This window comes from Alexandromys fortis, unplaced genomic scaffold (assembly GCF_014885135.2).
Source record: "Alexandromys fortis isolate MF-2015 unplaced genomic scaffold, M_Fortis_MF-2015_v1.1 scaffold_5, whole genome shotgun sequence".
In the NCBI taxonomy this organism is placed as follows: domain Eukaryota; kingdom Metazoa; phylum Chordata; class Mammalia; order Rodentia; family Cricetidae; genus Alexandromys; species Alexandromys fortis.
The window spans coordinates 10,645,883-10,659,109 of record NW_026067924.1 but is presented as its reverse complement, the minus strand read 5'-3'; the positions used below and the strand labels follow the sequence as shown (position 1 = coordinate 10,659,109).

The 13,227-nt window shown below is 43.8% G+C and overlaps 1 protein-coding gene across 5 annotated transcripts in view; it reads left to right on the top strand.

Moving 5' to 3' along the window:
• The window catches only part of LOC126501581 (type-1 angiotensin II receptor A), a 52,353-nt gene that overhangs the window by 31,189 nt on the left and 7,937 nt on the right, over window positions 1-13,227 (top strand). Inside the window, exon 3 of one of the 5 annotated variants that reach the window (XR_007591718.1) lies at window positions 2,078-2,111. The exons of the other annotated variants lie outside the window; for them this stretch is intronic. The gene's annotated coding sequence lies outside the window, so the exon portion shown is untranslated. Of the gene's footprint in view, window positions 1-2,077; window positions 2,112-13,227 lie in introns of those variants that run through there. 5 annotated transcript variants of the gene reach the window in all.

Below are 13,227 nucleotides of genomic sequence, written 5' to 3'. Positions count from 1 at the left end.
CAGTTTGAAGTGTCTGGCCTGGGTGCTTGGAACTGAGCTCAGGACTCTGGGCAGAGCAGCCAGCAGCTCCCGACTCCTGAGTCATCACTCCAGCCCCTTTTATTCTGTAATTCTGACTTTGGAAAGCAATTATCTTCCCGTGTGTCCCTCCACCCTCTCAATGCTTCAGGGAACAACTCTTGCTGAATATCCACAAGGAATGCAGTGGCTTAGAGAAATAAGCATTAAGAAGTTTACAGTTTCTATTCAAGATCACCTTGTACTTGTTTCTTATCATTCTATTTTATGGACTCTGCTTTTCCCTCATTTCCTTAAGCACTCTGAATGTTTGGGGGAAAAAATCCCCACTGAATTGTGCCCTGCTTTGCAGGTCCTCAAATAGAAGTTTTATCTGTTCTTTCTTGGAATTTGCTAGATTTTTGTAATGTTTTCAGCTCAGCCCCATGAAGGGGAACATCCTTTGGAGGCTTTGATATCTGAATGTGAACTTCTGTTGGGGCATAGAATGCTCATTGGATGTGGGAGTTTTTATTTTATTTATTTATTTATATTTATTTATTTATTAAAAATTTCCACCTCCTCCCATTTCCCTCCCACTCCTTTCACTCCCCCTCCTCTCCAGTCCCAAGAGAAGTCAGCATGCCCTGCCCTGTGGGAAGTCCAAGGCCCTCCCCTCTCCATTCAGGTCTAGGAAGGTGTGCATCCAAACAGACTAGGATCCCAAAAAGCCAGTACATGCAGTAGAACCAAATCCCAGTTCCATTATCAATGACTTCTCAGTCATCCCCCATTGTCAGCCACATTCAGAGGGTCTGGTTTGATCACATGCTCATTCAGTCCCAGTCCAGCTAGCCTTGGTGAGCTCCCATTAGATCAGTCCCACCATCTCCGTGGGTGGATGAACCCCTCATGGTCCTGACTTCCTTGCTCATCTTCTCCCTCCTTCTGCTCTTCATCTGGACCTTGGGAGCTCAGTCCAGTGCTCCAGTGTGGGTCTCTCTCTATCTCCATCCATCGCCGGATGAACCCATTCATCTTTTTGGGTCTGGGATATCTCACTCAGTAAAGTGTTTTCTATTTCCATCCATTTGCATGCAAAACTCAAGATGTCATTGTTTTTTACTGCTGAGTAGAACTCTAAAGTGTATATGTGCCACACCTACTTTATCCATTCTTCCATTGAGGGGCACCTAGGTTGTTTCCAGGTTCTGACTATTAAAAACAATGCTGCTATGAACATAGTTGAACACATGCTTTTGTAGTATGATTGGGCATCTCTTGGGTATATTCCCAAGAGTGGAATTGCCAGATCCTGAGGTAGGTTGACTCCCAGTTTCCTGAGAAACCACCACACTGATTTCCAAAGTGGTTGCACAAGTTTGCATTCCCACCAGCAATGGATGAGTTTCCCTTACTAGATGTGGGCGTTTTTAAACCCAATTCAGAGGTTCACTTTTCAAGTTGTGCTCTTTTCTAGAGACATACTGGATTGGGTTTACTGGCTCAGACTTTGGCTGGTCTAAATTATTGTACCAATGCTTTTGGAAGACGCACTTCTAATGAGCAACGTCAAGGCTGTGTTGAGTCTTTTATCAATATATCACTATTGTTTCCAAGGACGCTCCCTTGGCTTCCCTGAATGATCTTTCACATGTTTGATATTAGTCAGTGTGAACTGGTGGAGCTGAAGGAGAGGCTGACCTCAGCTCGCAAAGACGTTGGATTTGAAAAATCTTGGAAATCGATCCTCTAGAATGCAAACTTGTTCCCGGCTCATTTTGCTGTGAATGCTGTTGATGGTTTCAGGCAAGTCAGTACAATTTTAGATACGCCAAACATGGGATTAATGGAACCAACTGATTTGTGTAATGTCAAAGTAGGGTCAAGAGAGCAAGGAGGGAGGGGAGGACCATTTCCTCCTAGCCCTGGCAGCTAGGGCTCTCCAGAGATTTGCATGCATTAAATCAATTCCTTCCTGCTGTTTTTTAGTGTCTTTTTGTTTTTTAAAGACACTCTCATGTACCCCAGGCTGGCCTCCAGAGATTCTGAAGTAGGTCTTGAACCCTTTATCTTCCAGCGTCCACCTCCTGAGTGCAGCTAGGATTATGATGCAGCACCATCGTGCAAGAAGCAGAGCAGAGAGGTAAACTGATTAGTCCTTGTTACGATATGAATGACTGCTAACCAAAACAATCGTATGCAGTAATTAACTTTCATAAAGAATTATCTAGAAATTATACTGCTATGCAGGCCTAAGTTCAAAAAGTATAATAAGATTAGTGGAAAAGTCAATAAAACTTAAGGAAGTCCTTCTAAGACAAAAATAAATAAATAAATAAAAATTAAAAAAAAAGCAATAGCCCTCCCCCAAAGCTGCGCCCTAGGTTGTACACATGGATCCTTTAACTTTCCATTGTCCTCTAAGCCTGTTTCTAGAGGCTTTCTGCCTGCTTTGCTTTCTTGTCCAAAAGCTGGGTTTGCCCCTGGTGTTCTTCTGTGAGTGAAGAGTAGAGAGAACTGATTCCACGAGCCTGACAGAAATCGGTGTGTGTGCCTTAGACTCATCCACCCACCCACTCACTATCCACCCATTGGGTAGCTGGGAAGACATCACCAAGCCACGATGTAGGATGGACATCTTTATAACCCGCTGCGGGGCCTGCTTTCCTTCTCTCTGTACCACACTGGCGTAGAGGATGGGGACAGCATCACAACTGACCGCTCTTAGAATCTGAAACGTCATGCGGGGAGGCGGCAGCACAGCTGCCTGTCCTGCAGATTTAAAATGGCGGATGAGCAGCGGGAAAGCAGAGGCAGTGGGTTCATGGAAGCCCATTGGGTCAAAGCTATTTCCTCATAGTAAGCATAACTATTCGATAGATTTAGTTTTTAAAGTTTTTTTTTTTTAATTCTTCATAATACACAGTGTAGCTTGGTCTCAAGAATGGATTCAGGTTGTATCTCTGGGCAGGAAGGCAGGCCTTTCTAAGCTGTCCCAACGACAGAACAAAGACACAATATCACCCCTCCCATGAGCAAACAAAATGGGCCTAATTATCTGGACAGGAACACATCCCTCAAACATCTGTCTGTTCCAGTATTCCACTCCCTGGGGACTCTGGGGACTCTGCCCAACCAAACGGCTGACCTCCAGCTTTCCTGCTTCCTGTGGACCCTCTCAGTGTCCCCTTCCAGCCCATTCCCATTCCCCTGTGCCAGCTGCCAGTGCCTGGTGGCATCCTTTACCTGTGATGAATTCTAGTAGGTTTTAATAATAAAAACCCAGAGTCAGATATAAGGCTTCATGCCAAAGATCAGAGAAGCAGAGAGGCCACCCAATAGAGAGACCTTTTACCAACCTCTACCAGTGCTCAAACAAAAGGGGCTGTCTTGTCCTCAGACTGTCTCCTCAGACTTCATCCTCAGATGCAGGGATGATCCGCAGACTGCAATTGTCTCCACCAAACCTCAGACTGCACTGAGCTCCTGTTCCCTTCCGCCTTATATTCCTCTCTCCACCCAGCCATATCACTTTGTCTCCACTTCCCTAGAGCTGGGATTACCTTTGTGTGAGTTCTGTTTCTCTTTTAGACAGATTCAGTCTGTGTAGCCAAGGGTAGCCTTGAACTAACAGAGATCCCTCTGCCCCCACTCTTCCTGTCCTGGGATTAAAGGTGTATGCCACCACTCCCTGGCTTCTAGTGCCTTAGTTCTGCACTCTGATCTTCAGGCAAGCTTTATTTGCTCAAACATAAACAAAATATCACTATATTTACCTGTGAACTGGCTGGCCAGGAATTAAGTAGGCAATCCACACTCTCCTTCCCTTACCCTGCACTGCAAATTCCTCCATCTCATCCCTAGTCATATAGCAGACCACTTGCTGGGCCTGCCCCCGTACCCCTATTTCCTGGGAACATCACCAAACCTGGTGACTGACTTAGCTTTACTCCCGCCTCTTGACCCTCTCAGTTCCCCCCTTCTAGACCATTCTGGCTCCTCTGTGTCAGCCACCCATAGCTAAAACACTGTCTCCCTGGAAACTCAGTAGCCACACTGGTCTAGAAACGTTAGGTGATCTTCCCTTCCTTTCCCTTCCCTTCCCTTCCCTTCCCTTCCCTTCCCTTCCCTTCCCTTCCCTTCCCTTCCCTTCCCTTCCCTTCCCTTCCCTTCCCTTCCTCTCTTCCACTGCAAATTCCCCAGTCATCCTGAGCCCTACAGCAGACCACATTCAGGGACCTGTCCGCCCTCTCTATCCGTGTTTGAGACTCTGCCAACCTTGCATGGGCCCAGATTTCCTACTTCTGTGAACCCTCCCAGTCCCCCTCCTAGGTCAGCCACATTTTTTTTGTGTCAGCCAGGGGTGCCTAGAAACACCATCTACTTAGGACTCCCACTGGCCATACCTGTCATGGACTCATAGCCACACTTTCTTAAGATCCAGAGAGGGCAACAGAAACCAAGGAACCAAACCCCACCCAATAAAGACAAGCCCAGATAGCAGAACCCCAAATCACCTCAATCATCCCAACCCTACATGCCTAAACATCAACCTTAAAACCAGAATCATGAATACCCAAGACTATAATGTCTCCACCAGTACCTAGCAACCCCACTGTGCCAAGAAATGTGTCATAGCTGAGGCAAAAGGACTTCAAAATAGCAACTATAAAAATGTACAATGATCTTAAAAGACATTAATAATTCTCTTAATGAAATCTATAAGAACAAAAACAATCAAGCAAAAGGGAAAAAGAAACAGTTCAAGACTTGAACATAAAAATAGACTCTCTAAAGACACCCAAATGGAGGTAAAACTGGAAATGAAAAATGTGGGAAGTCAAACAGCAACCTCATAGGTAAGCCTCCCCAACAGAGCACACGACAAAGAAGAGAGAATTTCAGGCACTGAAGACAAGGTAGAAGAAATGGGTGCCTTAGTCAAAGAAACATCCAGGACATCTGAGACACTATGAAGAGATCAAATCTAGAATAATAGGAATGGAGAAATGTGAGAAAACCAGGGACAAAGACACAGAAAGTATTTTCAACAAAATCATAGAAGAAAACTGCCCTAAAGAAGGAGATGCCTATCAAGGCACAAGAAGCAAGCAGAAGACCAAATCGACTGGACCAGAAAAGAAAAGCCTGTGTGTTCCAGAATCTCAAAGAAAACAATATGCTGGAAGACTTGCTCAGATGAATGGAGAAATTCCCCCAGTAATGAGGTCTGCAGCCCTCCATTGTGAGTGCAGACTCCCCCTGCTAAACCCAGCCACTCCCCGAGGTCTAACCCCGAACTCCTAGGCTTTCCATTTTCCTCTTTCTGGCTCCCATTTCAGGCACTGGTTACAATCCTAAGATGCTTGCCTGGCTGTTCTGTTCTGTATTCTCTTTTTCTGATGCCTCCACTCCAGGACACTCTCCCAGATTTCCATGCTGGTCCTGCCTGCTTCTTTGACTCCAACTCAACAAATGACTTTCTAGCCTCGTCTTTCTAGGTTCCCTCTTCCAGAAGCTTCCAAGGTCCCTAACTTGTCTGTGCTCTTGTTTTTTTTGCTCACATCCTAATAAATTTGCCCTTTAGGTTCCTTTTGAGTCTGTTTTTAAATTTGAGAATAAGGACCTTGAGAGGGGACTCTGTGTTCCCTGATAAGGCACTCCATCTTTTAGGAGACATTTATCATCTGCCCCCTGGAATACTGCAGGGCTTACAGTAGTAAACAAGATGATTCGGGACAGGACTCTCCTCGAGCAGCTGGCAGACCAGTGGGGAAAACAAATATGTCAAGATGATTAAAGTGCCAAGATCTGTATCCAAAGTTCCAAAGCTACTAGAGAGGTTGGGACTGCATCACAGAATGCGGCACGTGGAGCAGACAGTGTTTGTGTGTGGATACTAATGACTGCAGTGAAGGGAAAGGGTGTAGAGCATACAAGCTGGGTGAAAGGGACAGGGAGGTGAAATGGGAAAGCTGGGGCATCTTATAGGACAAAGGAGTCTTTCTTGGAAGCTAGCGTCCTGGACTTTGATGGCCACCAAATGTCGCCCTGAACCAGTGACTTTTGGGTTCCTGTTCTGTGGCTTGGGAGAATGAAATCCCAGATGGCACAGGGTGAATTTTAGAGAGTTCAGATTCACAGGAGGGGGTCTGTTGGAACAGAGTATGCATTCCTATAGCCCTTTGGATTGGACAAAGAGACTCGGGAATGAAGCAAAAGCAACTTGGCAAGACAAACGACTTCTGAAAAATGTTCTTAACCACCCAAACCAAGGGATCCAGCACACAGAGGTGGGGTGAAGATCACTTAGCATTTATCACCGGGTAGTGACTCTGTGTCACTCCCTCAGTGGGAGCCTGACCTAATAAACTGACACAATTGGATAACTCAGAATTGGGGCAAAGGGGAAGGGTGGGATAGAGTCAAGTCCCAGGAATGCCTGGCATCCAGGGCTTGGGCAAACAGACAAATACACAAAAGTTTCTCAAGACCGGAGAGGTGGATAGAGACTAGGAGCCCTTGGTGAGCCAGCCGTCTTTAATAGAAGACACAAAACAAAGAGCTCGCGTTTCTCACAAGTCTTTACTGGACTTAGGGGTCACAGCCTGTGACCCAGCGATCCAAGTTCAGCTGTTTATCGTCAGTAAATCAATTTAAGAAGCTAAATTAAAAGTCAAGCAGAAAAGGAGATTCATTCAATCTGGCCACAGGGGCAAGGAGATCCAGTGACCCTTCTAGAACCCTTCTTCACCGTCCTGACTGGAGGGGAGAATTTAATAGGAAAAAAGATATGTTTTTGTCAAGGCGTGGTTCCATGGCCACCAGTGTCTCAGCTCCTGGTCTCTCTTGTGAGGGCCCTGACCAGCCATCTTTCTCTAGGACTTAGGCTGCCTCCAGGGCTTCAGCTATTTCCTCTTACAATAGGAAGATTCCTGAGGGCAACTGTCATTTCTTCAACTTCATTTTTGCAATAGTCTGATAGCCAAAGAAGGAAGCATACAACATCTCATTGGAAGGTGTTCATTCCCTCTAGGTAGGCCAGTTCCTCTGGGAGCCAAGGAAGGAGGAGAGGGCATGCTATTTGAATGAATATGGAGGTCAGCCACATGGCAGTAGCTCTGTAGTAAAAGCGGGAGTAAGGAAGCCCAGAGCACTAGGTAGAGTTTACGTGGGTTCTGGCTAGCACCCACAAGAAAGACAGAAGAGCAGGAAAAAGCAAAGTTCTGTCTCTCAAAGGGAATCAGGGCTCAGAGAGATAGGCAGACCTAACAGAACCCCAGGACTCTCCAGGGGCCCCAAGGGTCAGGAATTCTGGGAAGAAAACACATCGTCTCATTAAAGGGATAAAAGTTCCTCCTGTGTCTATGGCTTCTGGTGGAGCTGCATTCCCAGAGGTGGTCCTGCTTTATTGATTTAACCAGGCTGACCTGCCTAATTTTTTTGTTTTGAGATAGCTTGGAATGCAAGGCCTCTCTCTACCAGGAAAGAAGAATCACTTACCCTAACTGGCCTCCACAGGGTTCTAATCAAGGTTACTACTGCTAACAATAAGAATGGAAACTAACCCCTCAGATAGGTCAGATAGGAACAGTCACTCTACCTACTGAGGAAGGCAAAGGGGCTGCTTAGAAATCTGCCTTTGATTTTTCCTGGAGAAAGGGGAAGAGATATCTATCTACTCATGCTAATCGGGCATCAATAACAGATCAAGTTCAATATGGTGAACCAGCGATCTTACTGCGCTCACTTACAGGAGTATGGGTGATGGGTTACTGACAGGAGCACCAGTGGTGGCCCCAAAACAGCTGCATCATTGCTACCTGCATGAGGATGTCATGGAAGACGCATCACGCAGCCTCATTTCTGGTTATACTCAGGGCCCTTGCACAACCTCTTGCAGTATGATAGGCAGGAGAAGGCAGTGGCTGCAGTTCCAGGTTAGGGTCCTGGGATCCTTCTCTTTTTCTACCATAGACTACTAACACCATTGCTATGATGTAGTCTTACCCATCACTGCATCACTGGATTGTCCTGCTTGGTTCATTGCCATGGTTACTGGGGTGAAGGTTCTCTCTGTGCTGAGGCGATTATGAGATGTCTGCTTCATGCATCAAGGAAAAAGCCACAGTGCAGTAGGAATTTCTCCTGCCTCATATTCATGTTCTCCCCCCCTCTCTCTCTCCCACATGTTTTTTGATGTGCTCCTAAGAAAAAAGTATACATTTTCAGACTTATATAAGTGAACAGTTTGATTATGTAAAACCTAGCATGGAATATTTGCAGGAATCTTTACAGAATTCCTTCCCAAGCAACTGCTTATTCCTGAAATTCCTAAGAATCACTTCTAGCTCCCGCACTCTGTGACGACATGTCTTGTTGGTAAATCTTGCCCACTTTCTGCATTTGACATTCTTACTGCACAAATGGTCAGTTTACAGGTAAGCCCTGAATGACCTAGGGGAAATAAACACCCAGACAGTTGCAAGTTAAGGAATAAATAGTTTTACCCTGTATATGGTGACGAGCCATGGAAAGAACATTGTCCCCAGTGACCTCAGGGGACACTGGGATATGGATGCCACTTCTATATGGGTTCAAGTTTGTGTGTCCCTGACTGGATATGAATAGTAGTAAACTAAGTGAGAGACACTATTGGGAGGTTGTATTTCCAAAGGAACAAGTGAGCAGCTTCAGGGACAGAGTTTAGAAACTCAGTACTCATGCTGTATAGAAGACGGGGCCTGCTATATCAGATTTCAAGAGCATTTTGGTCCATGGGCATAGCTTGAGTTTTCGCTCCCATTCCCTCTGGAACATGTAGCTCTACACACAACTTCAAAACAGTCTGCTTAGCTTTGTCTCCATCAGGGGTATGCATTTTACTATTGTAATAAGTCACAGATACCCTTCAGACACTCTAGTACAATAGTTCTCAACCTGTAATTCCTTGTCTAACAAGGCCAATTCTCTCTCAGCCTCAACTGATACTTTCTTGGACTATTTAAGTCCTTCTCACCTTGTAAAGCTTGAAATAAAATACTTAGCCTTTGAGTAGTTAATCCAGTTGTGGGCCATAGCTGGTTAATATCTCCCAGCCATTTTTGAAAATCAGTAAGAGTTTGTGATTGATCTTGCCTGATTTGTACTTTCTGTGGTTGAATTTTGGTAAATCTATCTTATATCCTAGGTAATTAACAGAATCTCCTCTTTGTATTTTTCAGGAGCAACTTATACTTTCCAAAAGGGAAAAAATTTCTTTACTACTTCAAACATTTTTTCTAAGGTATCCGAATCTGAATCAGCTAGTAAGATATCATCCATGTAGTGGTAAATTATAGATTGAGGAAACTGTTTACAAATTATTTCCAATGGCTGTTGTACAAAATACTGATACGAAGTAGGGTTGTTTAACATTCTTTCTGGGAGAATCTTCCAATGGTATCTTTTAATTGACTGGTAATTATTCTAAGTAGGTACTAGAAATTTTTCTCTATCCTGTTCTTGTAAAGTGATAATAAAAAAGCAATCACTGTAGTAGACCACCCTTTAAGTAAAGGAAGGCAAGGGAATCCTAGGCTGCAAACCACCCATTGGCTGGATCACCTTATTTATAGCTCGTACCATTCTCCATTTCCCTAGATTTCCTTTTAGTGACAAATATAACAGAATTCCAAAGATTGGTCGATTCTTCAATATGTTGAGCGTTTAGCTGTTTCTGTACCAGCTGTTTTAGTGCCTGCCGATTTTCCATGTCGAAGGCCATTGCCCCACCCAGACGGGTTTGTCAGGTAACTGTTTTAAAGGTGGGACTGTTGGTCCTTTGAAAAGTCAACAGCTGTTGTGCCTTACTTAGACACAACCTAAATGATTGGAGATTGTTCTCGATAATTAATACCTTTTACTATTTCTCTTAGAAGCATTCTTTATTTTATACTAGTTTTATACTTTGATTGAAGGAATGTTAATCTATGTTTTCCATTGCTGTAACAAGTCATGTCCCCATAAACTCATTGCTCTGTTGGCCACATATGGATTTAACTTTCCTATCTGGCCTTCGAACCACCTTGTAGTTGGTTTCACCTGAGATAAAGTTCCAGTCCCTAGAAGTTAAATATTTAGCTCCTGAAAAGGCTACTCTGGGATACCAAGATTATGGTGAAATGATTACATTCACACTTGTGTCAACCAAACCTTCAACTGCAATGCCATTTATTTATATTTTAAGCTTTGGTCTTTTCATCGTTTATAGAAATTTGCCAAAATACTTGTTGTATGGGCTCTCCTTAAAATTTTCTTTTATCTACTGAAGCTTTTCTGTTATCCAGAGCAGTATGGTTTTTAACAACAGACATTAAGTCTTTTAATTGCTCAGAGGATGCATTTCCCCAATGCTGATAGGAACAGCTGAACCTAATTTGATAATGGGGTTTGCAAGAGGCCCCACAGGGTGCATGCTGATGGCAAAGGGTTACCTTAACTGTCCCTTGTTGATCTACATTCATTAACTGTAGAGCATTCATTATGCCTTTGCCATACCTTCTCCATCCAGAAAGCTGGGATATTCTGTTTGGATTATCTCTAGAAAAAAACAGTTTCTAGGGATGCCTTGTCTACAATCCCTTTTCAGGTGACCTTATTTACCCCAAGGAAAATATCTGATTTTTTGATTTTTCTTAACGATTTAGAAATCGCTTCTCCTATCTAAGTATCATCATGAGGGTAAGACTCACTATCAGCTGTATATCAGATCCGATCATCTATCTAGGTGCTGATATTGCCTTTAAAAGTTTAATCACTCTTTTGTATTCTGAATTAGCATTTTCAAAACCAGAGGTAAATTAATATTTGTTTAACTTATAGATCTTATATTATTCTACTTATAGCTGAAGTCAATCTTTGCAAAGAAAAATCAATGAAGGCTTCTCTTGGACCTTGTATAGTTTTAGTAAGTGACTCAGTCCTCTTTCCTGATTCTTCAAACATGTCCCAAGCATTAAACACCGCCATATGACATAGAGCAAAGGTCTAAAAATCTAATCTGTCTTTGCGGATCAGCATACTGACCTTCACCAAGAAGCTGGTCTTGGGAAATATCAACACCTCTAGTTTTATTTCATTGTTTTATGACCCTAGCTTCCTGTTCCCACCACGTTTTCCATTGTTACTTTCAATATTGCTGTAGCTAAATCTAAGTCCTGGGGGATAATTCTATTTCAAGTTGCCCATGAATTTAACATCTGCTTCACATACGGTGAATACATACCATATGAAATGACATCTTCCTTAAATCTCCTCAAATCTAACATTCCTACAGGATTGCAGTTAACTTTTACACAACCTTGGGTGAATGTTGTTATATGGTAACTCGGTAAACTAATGTTGGTTCTCTAATAACCTTGGGCCACTCCTCTTCATTTTTATTATACCATGGTGTAGCAGGCTCTGATCTAAATTCCTCTGTCGGTGTGTGAAGACTTTTCTTCATTTCATTGGTAGGCCTTTCTAAGGCTTGTATCTTATCAATCAATTTTTCATGTTTGGCACCAATATCAAACCACCTTTTAAAGGATAAAACATGAGTTACCAAACTATTAATAATTATAATCAACATTATGCCAGTCCGCTAAGTCGGTTATTCCTTCATTTGTTTTGTTTTCATTTTCAATCCAACTGTTGTGGAACTGTACAGAGTTTTAGCTCCCTGCACCATAATATTCCCCATTCTTAGGGTGTGAAAGATTTTTTTTTAACAAAACCTAATTCCCCCTTAGCAATTAGCAGGTGCCTCACCAGATCTATGGACTTCTTAGGTTTTCTACAGCAGCCATGGTAGAACTCTGTGGGGACAGCCAGCTACAGCAGCAGTACTCAACTGTGTGGGGTGGGGTGGGGAGCAGCGGCGGGATGGACCCAGATGGTCTAAGTCCATTCATCTCTTCTCTGAGACCTGAGACACGCAGGGCTACTTAGGGTGGGCCACTGAGGAGGGCAGCCCCTGTGTGGTGTCCAAACAGACAGGCTAACCGCTGTGCTGCACAGGCTGGGCCTCAGGCACCTGAAGCTGTTCACACGCAACCTGGACGGAGGACAAGGAGTGAGGGTTGGAGTGGGGGGACCGAATGACAGAGCTAGTGGTGGCAACTGTGGTTGTGGTCAGGGAGTATTGGTCCTATTGGTCCTGGGAGTGCTATGGTGGCTCAGTGAAGTGGCGCTTTAAAAGCTGCAACAGCAGCTGCCATGTGTTGGATGCCAGATGAAGCCTTTACTTATTTACTTATTTTTCTATTAATAAAATCTTTGGAGTCAGATATTGGGGTGAAAGCCTGATCGACCCAAAGAGTGTTGGAGGAACGATCAGTTGATCCTAACTCCCCACATTTGTTAGATCTAAAAGACCAAGAGTCTCTCAAGCCCCTCCTTATACATTCCTGTGCCCCCTATCTTGGTCCTTGAAAGTCTCTTTGGCTAATTCTGGTCAGCTAATTGCTGACTCCTCCTCAAGGTGCACTTTATTGTCAGTTTTGGGTGTCAGTGAGAACAAATACCCCACAATGCATATATAAGAGAAACTGAAAATGGATTCAGAAGGAAATGGGGAGAGTTTCATTAAAGTCTGAGAAAACAACTGGGCAGACAAGCTGGAGGTCATGGAAGCTTCCGGGAGGAAGGACCTAGCTAAGAAAGAAAGTCAAGAATTTTAAAGGTAGAGACAAAGAAGCAGACAGGTTCAGGCATGAAGAAACAGCATGAAGAAACTCTAGAAACAGCCCCAAACTCTGGGGGACTTCACAAAGAATGAACATAGAGTGTCAGGACAAATGGCCTACAGACGCTGGACAGTATCTGAAAGGGGAGAAAAAAAAGCAAAGAGGAAATGTTACGACTTGGAACTCAGAAAGCGAGGGTCCCAGTGACTACATCTAAGAGGGACTTGTGAATGTGCATATTTCAATGAGATAGCTGTCTCTCCCATCTTAACATGCCTTCCAAGTATGTGTGTTATTGTCTTAGTTAGGGTTTCTATTGCTGAGATGAAACACCATGACCACAAAGCAAGTCAGGGAAGAAAGGATTTATTCAGCTTACACTTCCACAGCACTGAAGGAAGTCAGGACAGGAACTCAAACAGAGCAGGAATGTGGTGGAGGCCGGAGCTGATACAGATTGAGGAAACCTCCTTACTGACTTGCTTCCCCTGGCTTGCTCAGCCTGCTCTCTTATGGA